We start from the raw sequence: 11,821 nt of genomic DNA, 5'->3' as shown, positions 1-11,821 counted from the left end.
GTTGCTTTGTAATTTCCTTCTTGATTTTCTTGTTGACCCGTTGGTTTTTTAGTAGCATATTGTTTCAGTTCAGTTCAGTTGCTCAGTCATGTCCGACTCTTTGCAACCCCATGGACTGCAGCATGCCAGGCCTCTCTGTCCATCACCAACTCCCGGAGTTTACTTCAACTCATGTCTATTGAGTTGGTGATGCCATCCAACCATCTCATCCTCTGTCGTCCCCTTATCCTCCTGCCTTCAATCTTTCCCAGCATCAGGGTCTTTTCTAGTGGGTCAGTTCTTTGCATCGGGTGGCCAATGTATTGGAGATTTAGCTTTGGCATCAGTCCTTCCAATGAGTATTCAGGATTGATTTCCTTTAGGATGGACTGGTTGGATCTCCTTGCAGTCCAAGGGACTCTCGAGTCTTCTCCAACACCACAGTTCAAAAGCATCAACTCTATGGTGCTCAGCTTTCTTTATAGTCCAACTCTCACATCCATACATGACCACAGGAAAACCATAGCTTTGACTAGATGAACCTTTGTTGGCAAAGTAATATCTCTGCTTTTTATTATGCTGTCTAGGTTGGTCATACCTTGTCTTCCAAGGAGCAAGCATCTTTTAATTTCATGGCTGCAGTCACCATCTGCAGTGATGTTGGAGCCCCTCAAAATAGCCTGTCACTGTTTCCACTTTTTTCCCACTATTTGCCATGAAGTGATGGGACTGGATGCCATGATCTTAGTTTTCTGAATGTTGAGTTTTAAGCCAACTTTTTCACTCTCCTCTTTCACTTTCATCAAGAGGCTTTTTAGTTCCTCTTCCCTTTCTGCCATAAGGGTGTTGTCATCTGCATATCTGAAGTTATTGACATTTCTCTTGGCAATCTTGATTCCAGCTTGTGCTTCTTCCAGCCCAGTGTTTCTCATGATGTACTCTGCATATAATTTAAATAAGCAGGGTGACAATATACAGCCTTGTCGTACTCCTTTTCTTATTTGGAACCAGCCTGTTGTTCCATGTCCAGTTCTAACTGTTGCTTCCTGACCTGCATATAGGTTTCTCAAGAGACAGATCAGGTGGTCCCTTTCCTATATCCGCTTGCTTTAGTCTGATAGTCATACAGGCTCAAACGTGTTCTAAAAAAAGAAAAAGAATATGCATATTCTTATTCTCCTTGCTCACATTTTATGATTATGATGTCCCTATTTTACATCTTCATGTTTATCCTTTTGCTGGTCCTTGTGTTATCATTGCTTTCACAAATACTTTTTTTTTCTTTTTCATTTTTGTGTGTGTGTGTGTGTGTGTGTGTGTGTGTGTGTGTGTGCTAAGTTGCTTCGATCATGTTCAACTATATGTCCCTATGGACTGCAGCCTGACAGTCTCTTCTGTCCATGGGATTCTCCAGGCATGAATTCTGGAATGGGTTGCCATGCCCTCCAAGGGAATTTTCCAACCCAGGGTTTGACCCCAGGTCTCATATCTCTTGCACTGGCAGGCAGGTTTTTTACCAGTAGCACCAGCTGGGAAGTGCTTTTGATCTGTATACTGGCTGATTTAAATAATTTCCTTCCCAATTGTGATTTCCTCTTTCAGATATCATCTTGCTTCTTTTTTCTGTAGAGATGACCCTTTGATATTTCTTTTAGAATAGGCTTAGTATTCTTTTAGTTTTTGCTTGTCTGAGAAATTATTATTTCTCTTCCTGTTCTAAATGATAATCTTGCTGGCTAGAATATTCTAGGTTGCAGATTTTTCCCTTTGAATGTTTTGAATATATTTTGCTGCTCCCTTTTCTCTAGAAAACTTTATCAGTGTTTCCATAGAGAAATCAGCTGATAGTCTTATGGAGGTTCCCTTGTAATTAGCTGTTTGCTTGTCTCTTGCTGGGTTTGGAATCCTCTCTTTTAACTTTTGCCATTTTTATTATGTCTTGATGTCTGTTTGGGACCCTCTGCGCTTCCTGTTCTGGATTATCTTTCCTTCTTTAGGTTTGGGAAGTTTTCAACCAGAATTTCTTCAAATATATTTTCAATCTCCTTTTCTCTTTCTTCTCCTTTTGGAATGCGTGTTGGCGTAGATTACCCTGTTTTATATTATCCCATATGCTGTGCTGTACTTAGCCACTCAGTCTTGCCCAACTCTTTGTGACCCCATGGACTGTAGCCCACCAGGCTCCTCTGTCCATGGGGATTCTCCAGGCAAGAATACTAGAGTGTGTTGCCATGCCCTTTTCCAGGGGTCTTTGAATCCAGGGATCAAACCCAGATCTTCTGCATTGCAGATGGACTCTTTACTGTCTGAGCCACCAGGGAAGGTGGGGGCAGTGGTTGGCTCCCAGTTGGCAGTCCCTTGGTGAAGGTGGCTGGCTGTACCAGGGGGATGAGGACAGTGATCGGGGCTGTGTCACGGGACCCTTGTTGGTGGGCTGCTTATGCTCCCAGGAATGGGGGACAGCAACTCGTCTCTGCTCTCAGGACCCTCTGCAGTGGCAGATGGAAGACCATATCATCCTGTAGGTTTCTTATATTTCATTTTTTTCTTTTCATTTGACTTTCTGTCTGCTATTTTGATTGGGTAATTGTCTGCTATTTTGATTGGGTAATTTCCATTATTCTATCTTCCAGATCACTTATTCTTTCTTCTGTATTTGTCATCCTGCTATTCATTCTCATGAGCTCAGTTTTCATCTCAGCAAATAAGTTGTCTAATTTTTCTTGGCTCCTCCTTATAGTTTCTAGTTCCTTTTTACAGTTATCTGCATTTCTGTTGATAGCCTTTCTTAATTCTTTCAGTATTTCATTTCTTCCATTATTAGACTGAAGAAGTCTGTTTCATTGTTCTTTCAGGGTAATTCTCTTGATATTTTAACTAAGAGTGGTTCCTCTGCTTCTTCATTTTTATATTTCTCTTCCTCTGTGAGTTTAGGAGAAACCAATCTACTGTAGTCTTGGAGGACTATGTATATGTGGGAGCATCCCTTCGTAGCATGTGTGGGTTTAATTTTTTGGAGGGGTGAGGGCTGGTTTTGCTGTCTCTTTTTTCAGCATGTGGTGGCTGTTATCCCCTTGATAAGGGGTGCACAGGTGCACGGCCCATGCGCATGCCCCTGGGAAGGTTGGGGCAGCAGCTGGCTCCCAGTTGGCGGTCCCTTGGTGCAGGCGGCTGGCTGCACTAGGGAGATGAGGACAGTTATCAGTGCTGGACCTTTGTTGGTGGTGGGCTGCTCATGCTCCCAGGAATGTGGGGACAGTAACTTGTATCTGCTCTCAGGACCCTCTGCAGTGGCAGTGGTCCATTCCTCTGGAACCCTACATGGCCGTGGTGGCTCAGGCCTGCCTGTGTAACTCATGTAGGTGGCCCCCTGATGCCTGAGAGCATGTGCAGAGATAGAGGCTCCTATGGTGGGCCTGACCCTCTCTTCACATGGCCGCCAGCAGTGGCTCCTTGCCTCTTTGGTGGTCCCAGACTTCTTTTTGAGCTCCCTTGGTTGTAGCGCATCACACCCTAGTGCCCTTAGGCTGGCTTGCTGTCTTCGTGCAGCCAACCATAGTCCTCTCCCCAAGCCTGACCTTAGACTTGAGCCTCAGTACCCAGCCCCCTTAGTAGGAGCGTTTGAGGCTAGGGTGTGCCGCTCAGCACCGACCGTGCAGGACTCTCTCTGCTTTGCCCTCTGCACACCTGTCACCATGCTCTGAGGCTCCGAAGGTCCCCCTCTGTCCCAACTGATCTCCCTGCCAGCAAGGAGACCTTTCCTCTTTCACAGCTCCCTCCCAGGGCCACAGGTCCTGTCCTGATTCCTTCCTCTCTGTTTTTCTTTTGCCTTACCCAGTTGCATGGAGATTTTCTTGCCCTTTTGGAGGTCTGAGGTCCACTGTCAGCATTTAGTAGATGTTCTGTGAGAATCATCCCACATGTAGATGCATTTTTGACGTATCTCTGGGGAGATGGTGAGCTCCATGTCTTGTTCCTCTGCCATCTTCATTCACTCCCAACTGACTTGTGGGATATAATTTATATCCAATATAAAGTTATTGGATATAATATCAGTGACTGAAACCTTTCTTAGATTTTTTGAATGTTAAATGTATAAATACACAGATAATAAAACTTTTAGTCAATTTGAAATGGTAATAATGCAGGGTACTGTAACATCAGAAAGATCAGAACAAGAGATGACAGTTATTGGATGCTAGCAGAGGATGCCAGGGAGTGTTGTTCTTAGACACCTGCTCCACTGTGGGTGAGAGAGAGGGAAGCCTTTGTGTCTTCCCTTCAAGGATGTCTCTTGAGGCATTGATTGCATGAGAAATGACTGCCATTATTCTGTGATTGAGTCAGTGTCCGGCATACCCTGGACCTATTGGTAGCTTTGTTATCTGTTATGCCAGAGCTGCAATGGGTCAAAATTGTCCTTTTAAATTTTCACAGGGAATAGAGTAATTTCTTGAGAAAATTAAGCTTTTGTTGTGTTTTAAAATTATGCTTAAAAATATTTAACCTTGCTCCTTTCAGTCTCTTTTATACTTCAGGCAGAATGGTCCTTGATGGTAGTTCTCTGGGATCTAGTGCATGTGTGGAGAAGAATTCTGTGACACTTAAATTGTTTCTTTACACACAGTAGCAGCCCTGCAGCAAGAGTGCCGGCTGAGAAGTCTTTCCATTGGCATCCCCTTTTTAAGTGTCCCACCTATTTCCTGTAAGATGGGGCAAAGGTTTATTTTTTTAATTTAAACTAGTTTATTTATTTACTTATTTATGGCTGTGCTGGCTCTTCATCGCTTTGTGTGGTCTTTCTCTAGTGGTGGCCAGCGGGGGCTGCTCTTGACTGCGATGCTCAGACTTCTCACTGTGGTGGCTTTCTCATTGCAGAGCATAGGCTTTACACATGTGGGCTTCAGTAGTTGCAACTCTCGGACTCTAGAAGTGGGGCTCAGTAGTTGTGGCACACAGGCATGGTTGCTCCATGTCATGTGGAATCTTCCCAGACCAGGGACTGAACCCGTGTTCCCTCCTTTGGCAGGCAGATTCTTACCCACTGAACCACCAGAGAAGTCCCCAGTGATAATTTCCTCCCTGTTAGGTTTCCCAGGTTGCAAAAGTGAATGTAATTCTGCTGGGAAGCTTCTTCCAAGTCTCATCCAATCCTTCCATTCATATATGAGTTGTGGTTTTAAGAGTTAACTTTTTTTTTTCTTCTAGTAATGATTCTTTGTATATTTAGAACTTCACTAACTTTAGTAAGTAAGTATAGTCGCTCAGTCGTGTCCGACTCTTTGCAGCTCCATGGACTGTAGGCCACCAGGCTCCTCTGTCCATGGGATTCTCTAGGCAAGAATACTGGAGTGGGTTGCCATTTCCTTCTCCAGGGGATCTTCCCAACCCAGGGATCGAACCTGGGTCTTCCGCATCACAGGCAGATGCTTTACCCTCTGAGCCACCAAGAAAATCCCTATGCTGGAGGATCCCTATACCATGGAGTAAAGATGCTTTTGCTGGTGGTAAAACCTTGATGGTTTTGATCAAATGTTAAATGTTACTAAAGGGGATCTGAGTTGGAATGCTGCTATGTGATGTGTACTCAGGACCTTGTGTTTTGAACACCAAGGTGGTAAATGTGGGTGTGGTGGGTGGTGGACCTGTTTTATGGAAATCTCCAGGAGAGAAGGTTGTGTTGTACAATATTATGACTCAGGGATTTACAGTGTATGGAGTCTTTCTAATATTGGCACAAATATATTTTGTAAATCCTTTTAGATAATTGTTTACAATAAGTCTTTGATTCTTGAATGCTTTATAGGCTTTGCAGGTTTTTAGTTTTAACGTCTCAATAAAAGTACTACTACTGAAAGGTTGTTGTTGAATCACGCAAAGACACCAGGATTTTTGGCCCCCGGAGGAGAAGAATTCAATCCGGGGCCAGAGACAAGGCTCGATCACTCAGAGCTTTTGTGTAATAAAGTTTTATTAAAGTATAAAGGAAACTGAGAAAGCTTCTGACATAGGCATCGGAAGGGGGCAGAAAGAGTACGCCCCTAGTCTTCAGCTGGATGTTATATAGTCACTAGCAGTCTGTTAATGAAAGAAAGGATGAATGAATGAAATGAGAGAAATGAATGAAACGAATGAATGAAAGAAAGTCTTAAAACTCTGGCATCATGCCCCTCACCCATAAAATGCATTTTGGGATAATCTTGGCACCAAATGGTTCATCCTGGGACATAAAATGATTAACTTGAATCTTGAAGAAGGGCAGATCACCATACTAATAGTTTCATTTATATAGATTAGAGGAACAATATCTGAGTATAACATACTGGTTTGTCAAGTAGGTTCTGAGCCAAGAGGCTGAACCCACTTGAAGACAGAGTTTGGGGTAAATGCATAGTACATTAGCAAAACTTAAGACAAACATTTCCATAAGAAAAAAGGCATTGGTTAACTCAGAGTTTGAGAGTAGTTAACTTCAGGTGAAACCAGGTGTCCTTATGGCAACACAGTATTTTAAGAGAAACTTCCTTTTAAATTTGTATAGGGAAGGAAAAAATACCGCTAGTTGGTTTCCTCCTGCTGCTTAAGAGAGATAAAAATGTCTGATACTTGCAGGCCATTTCCTCCGTTTGGAGACCCCTGGCCTTCCTGCCTGTTACTCTCTCACTACTAATTCTTTTATTTCAATATACTCTAGTATATAGGTTTTTGTTTTCCGTTTTCCCTAGGATTATATAGTAGTAGTAGTTAAGTCGCTAAGTCATGTCTGACTCTTTTGACCCCATGGACTGCAGCCTGCCAGGCTCCTCTGTCCATGGGATTATACAGGCAAGAATACAGGAGTGGGTTGCCATTTCCTTCTCCTGCGGATCTTTCCAACCCAGGAATCAAACCCAGGTCTCCTGCATTGCAGGCAGATTCTTTACTGACTGAGCTATGAGGGAAGTGCTTACTCAAATAACTTTTATGAGTCTGTGTTATTTCATTTAAAAGTTTGCATTGACATGAAAAATTTCTTAAGAGACTAAAGAGATAAAAGGTATTGAGAGCTTCTCTGTATTTTACTTAAAAAAAATTTTTTTTTTAATTTGCCTTCAAGAAGTGTAGCTTGTTTAAGCTCATTAAGAAGCAAATGGACTAGAAAAGAACTATTTCAGGATTCCAAATAAATGCATTGAATACTCTGAGGAAAATTTTGTTAGCCACGAATCTCTTCATTAGTAACATACAAGTGTTATCTTTGAAAAGAATAATATAAACAATGAGATTACATTAGAGATAGACTTTTAGAAATATGTACTTGTACATATTTTCATATTTTTCCTATTGTACAATATGTATATATTGTACATATTATTCCCTACCCAACAGCATTCAAAGCTGCAGAGCAGTGCTTGCCTCCTGGGAGCGGTGAGCGGTGTGATCTCTCCACGGGAGGTGTTCCACTCTGCAGCTCTCCAGTGTGGTCAGCAGTCATATCACACCGTGCTTGCAGTGCTGTGTTGGTTAAACAGCTTTCAGGGTATAAAATGTTTGGATAGTATCCTGGCAGTTTCTTCAGGATATAGGGTTTGATGTGTCTTTATTTCATTTTTGGAAAAATTAAAAAAAATGTATTGACTCCATTGGATCTGATGCATTATTGGTGGGCAAATGAGATTGAATAAAAACTGCAATGATTGAGGTGGAGAGATATTTATCTCTGGGCTGAAAATGTGATGTAAGTGAAGAAGTGATACTGGAAGTGTTTTATCTCTGGCTTGGATGGTATCTCTAAGGAGCCTCATTTGATTCTAAATTCACAGATCATTTTCAGTACCGTCTGCTTCAGGATAATAGCTGAGCCCATCGCCTCTGGATTCATCACCATCTAGATCCAGTGGACAGCTGTCTGCATCTCTGGCCCCTCTCTCTTGCATTAGGCACATCCTGCTGAGCTGTCACAGGTCTTGGAGGGTCACTGAGTCTAAAACTATACTCACTCTCTTCACCCTCTAAACACCTGCCTCCTAGTTTCACAACCAAGGCATGGCATCCAGCCTTACCATACTCTTTGGTTCTTCTACCTCCCCATACTTGTGCTTGACATCAACCACTCCTTCCATTTTCTCTGCTCTAAAATTTTCTCTTTGATAAGGTTTATAATTTCTGTTCCCATTGCCTCTACTTTTTTTTTTTTCCATTGCCTCTACTTTTGCTAGAACAGATCATCCAACTTTGAGATCCTAAATATTTTCCCTGCCCTCAGTCTGGGTATTTTTCAGTAATTCTCTACAAGGCAAGAGAGTTAAACTGTTTTAAAAAATGTATTTATGGTTGTGCTGGGTCTTTGTTGCTGTGTGCAAGCTTTCTCTAGTTGCAGAGGGTGGGGGCTGCTCTCTAGATGCCGTGCACAGACTTCTCATTGTGGTGGCCTCTCCTGTTCCAGAGCACAGGCTGTAGGGCACACGGGCTTCAGGAGTTGCAGCACAGGGGCTCAGTAGTTGTGGCACTTGTTCTTTAGTTGCCTAGGGTATGTGGAGACTTCCCGGACCAGGGATCGAACCAGTGTTCTCGCATTGCAAGGGAGAGTCCTATCCACTGTACCACTAGGGAAGTCTGAGAGTAAACTATTTAAAATAGAAAGATGAACTGGTTACTCCCATACTAGAAACATTTCAGTTGTCCCCTATTGCCCTGAGACTAAAGTTCATAAACTGACACATATATAAATACAACATATTATATATAAATCATTATATACTGTATATGCTTGTTTGCTTGTTTAGTCACTAAGTCATGGGCAACTCTTTTGTGACCTCATGACCTGTAGCCTGCCAGACTCCTCTGTCCATGGGATTTTCAGGCAAAAATACTGGAGTGGGTACCCCCTTCTCCAGAGGATCTTTCCAACCCAGGGACTGAACCCACATCATCTTGCATTGGCTGGGAGATTCTTTACCATTGAGCCATCTGGGAGTCCCATATACCATATATACTTTACAAGCAATTTATTTAACCATTTTAAAATTGAAGTATAGTTGATTTGCGATATTGTGTTAGTTTCAGGTGAGCAACAAAGTGGTTCAGATCAGAGAAGAGGCAGCCACTGCTTTTGTGGTTTGGTTGTCAGTCATGGCTTGGTGAATGGTCTTTACTTTGTCTTTAGCCCCTCCAAGACTGTAGGACAAAGAATGCCCTACAGGAGGGTTCTTGCTATTTAAACTATTTGGAGTGGATTCAATTAAAATCGTAAGGGTATAATCAATTTTAGATGTTATACATCGCTTCCCCTAGTGTTTTATCCCTTTTTTGAATTTGTTGTGTCCTTTGTTGAACAGAAGTACTTAATTTTGATATCATCAGATCTGTTTCTCATATGTGGTTTGCAGTATTTTCTTCTAAGAAACCGTTTCTTAGGCCAAGGTCACCAGCATTCTCTCATCCACAGCCTTCCACAGTGTTATCGTTTCATCATGTGCATCAAAACATCTGCTCTGTCCAGAGACCTCTTGAGTATGTGGTATGACGCACCTAGCAAGACAGTGTTCTCAACATCATCTGCTAAAGAGTTTTTACTCATTGGTTTTTAATGCTGACTTTATATCGTTCTTGTATGTCCATGTCCATGTCTGAGGGTCTGTTCTTTTCCTTTCATGTGTATTTTTACACTGAGGACTATTGTCATTTTAATAATATCCTCCAAGACAGTGGAAGACCTCTGTATTTATTCAGATCATCTTTTATGTCCTTTTAATGGAGTTTTACCCCTTTTTGTAGCTGGTTTGTGTTTTTGCTGAGCTAGTTCCTGGGGTGCTTCCTATATTTCATTGCTTATGGGAATGGTATTTTACTTTTGTATTATTTCTAGTTATTGTTGGGGTAAAAAACATTTTCACTGTCTTTCTGTTGTAAGTTTTATGGGATCGCTCTTGTGAATATTTTTTAAACCTAAAGGTTAGTCAGTAATATCTATGGTTTATAGCTACGATTCTAACACTAACTCATATGTGTGCTTTTTTTCTTCCACATCACGAAGCAGTCCTGCAGTTCAACTGAATTCTGACAGCATTGTTTACCTGCAGATGGTGTTGGGTCCTGCAGATTAAAGACTCAGTCCTACAAGGCTGCTCACTCTTCAGATGCTAGGCACGGGTCCACTTGGGCTTCTGACTGAGCAGCTTATAGGTTCCAGCAGCCCCCTTCTTGGGTTTCATTCATCTTTAGTGAAGCTCCTAGAACTCAGAGAAGCATTTCACTCAGCAGATTACCAGTGTATTATAAGAGGATATAACTCAGGACCAGTTAGATGGGAGTTGCACAGGGCAGGGTGCAGGGAAAGGGCAGGGAGCACCTGGCTACCGCTCTCCCCAAATCTCCATGTGTTCACCGACCCAGAAGCTCTCTGAACCCTGTCCTTTTGGGCTCGACTGGGCCACTGGTGACTCAATCAGTCTCCAGTTCTGTTTCCCTTTCCTCCCTGGAGGTCAGGGGCGAGACTGAAGGTCCCAACTCTAGTGACACAGTGGGTTCTCCTGACAACCAGCCCCCATCCTGAGGTTCTTCCAAAAGTCACTGCATTAACATAAAGTCAGGTGTAGTTGAAAAAGCTTGTTGTGAATATCAAGACACCTTTTTTTCCAGTCCAGTCACTTAGGAAGTTCCAAGGGTTTTATGAGCTCTGTGCCAGAAATCGGACAAAGACCAAATGCATATTTCTTATCATAAATTACAATAACACAAAAGTCATATGGGTTTTAAATGCAGCCCTTTTTTTTTTTTTTTTTTTACAGCAAAATAGTTGAAACAGTCACAGAACATAGTATACATTGTTTAGGTTCTTTTGAAATTGTTGACTTTCTCTTTGACCTTATCATCAAATACCATCAATTTTCACAAATCTATGCTCTTTGGGGGAAGCTATAATCCCAAACTTCAGAAACATTAATATTTTAATTTAGTATGTTGTGTTTTACAGCCAACATTAATGCCATCTCTCATTATTCAAAAATACTTCAAAAACATCATTTAAACAACTGTATATTTTATCCAAACAGAAAACTCTGCCTTTTTTTGGTTTCTGCTGCATGCTTCTCCTTGGTTTGCCTCCTACATTTTGGGCTGGCTTTTGCTCCCTTCTCCTGGTCCTGTTCTTCCCCTGAACCCTTCTTACTCAATGTTGCTTCCCCCAGCCTCAAGCTTAGTCCACCCTAACACCCATCCTGGGCAGTCCTTTCCCAACATGTGGATGACTCCATATTCCAATTTCTGGCTCAGATCTCTCTATGAAGTCCAGATGTAAATTTCCTCGTCTTAAAAAAATCTCTGCATGACTGTGGGAGGAGATCCAAGCTGACGTTCTCTCTTCTCTAAATCCATTCTGCTCCCTTGTTCACTGCCTGCCTGGTGGGTGGTAATAGCATGTGCACAGCCCTTTACACAGTTTCTGAAGCCAGAGGTCTGGGAGGTGTGCAAGTTAGCAAGTTCCTCACATCCTCTCTTCAGGCCCACCAGTCACTGTCTCCCATTAAAACATACCTCTAAAATTAAACAAACCTCACTGCCTCCTTTCCAGCAGAGCTCTTAATGCTCTTCTCAGAAGTATTCTGTGGCTCTCCATTGACAGGGACAATTGGTATTGAAGGAGAAGATCGAATGTGTTCAGGATGGAGGAGCTGGGTTTGCTAATACTTTGTGTGGCTCACTCAGCATCAGAGAGACATCCCTCACAGAGGGTCCAGCCTGGCAAGGACTTGTCTTGGGAAGAGTGAGTTCACTGTTTAGAGACTGGTTGGAGATCTACTGATGCAACTACGACCCTGGAAAGGCTGAACTTGACCACTAACTTCCTCTTCTCCATCTTCTG

This window comes from Ovis aries, chromosome 1 (genome assembly GCF_016772045.2).
Source record: "Ovis aries strain OAR_USU_Benz2616 breed Rambouillet chromosome 1, ARS-UI_Ramb_v3.0, whole genome shotgun sequence".
Lineage (NCBI taxonomy): Eukaryota > Metazoa > Chordata > Mammalia > Artiodactyla > Bovidae > Ovis > Ovis aries.
This window is presented reverse-complemented; position numbering follows the sequence as displayed.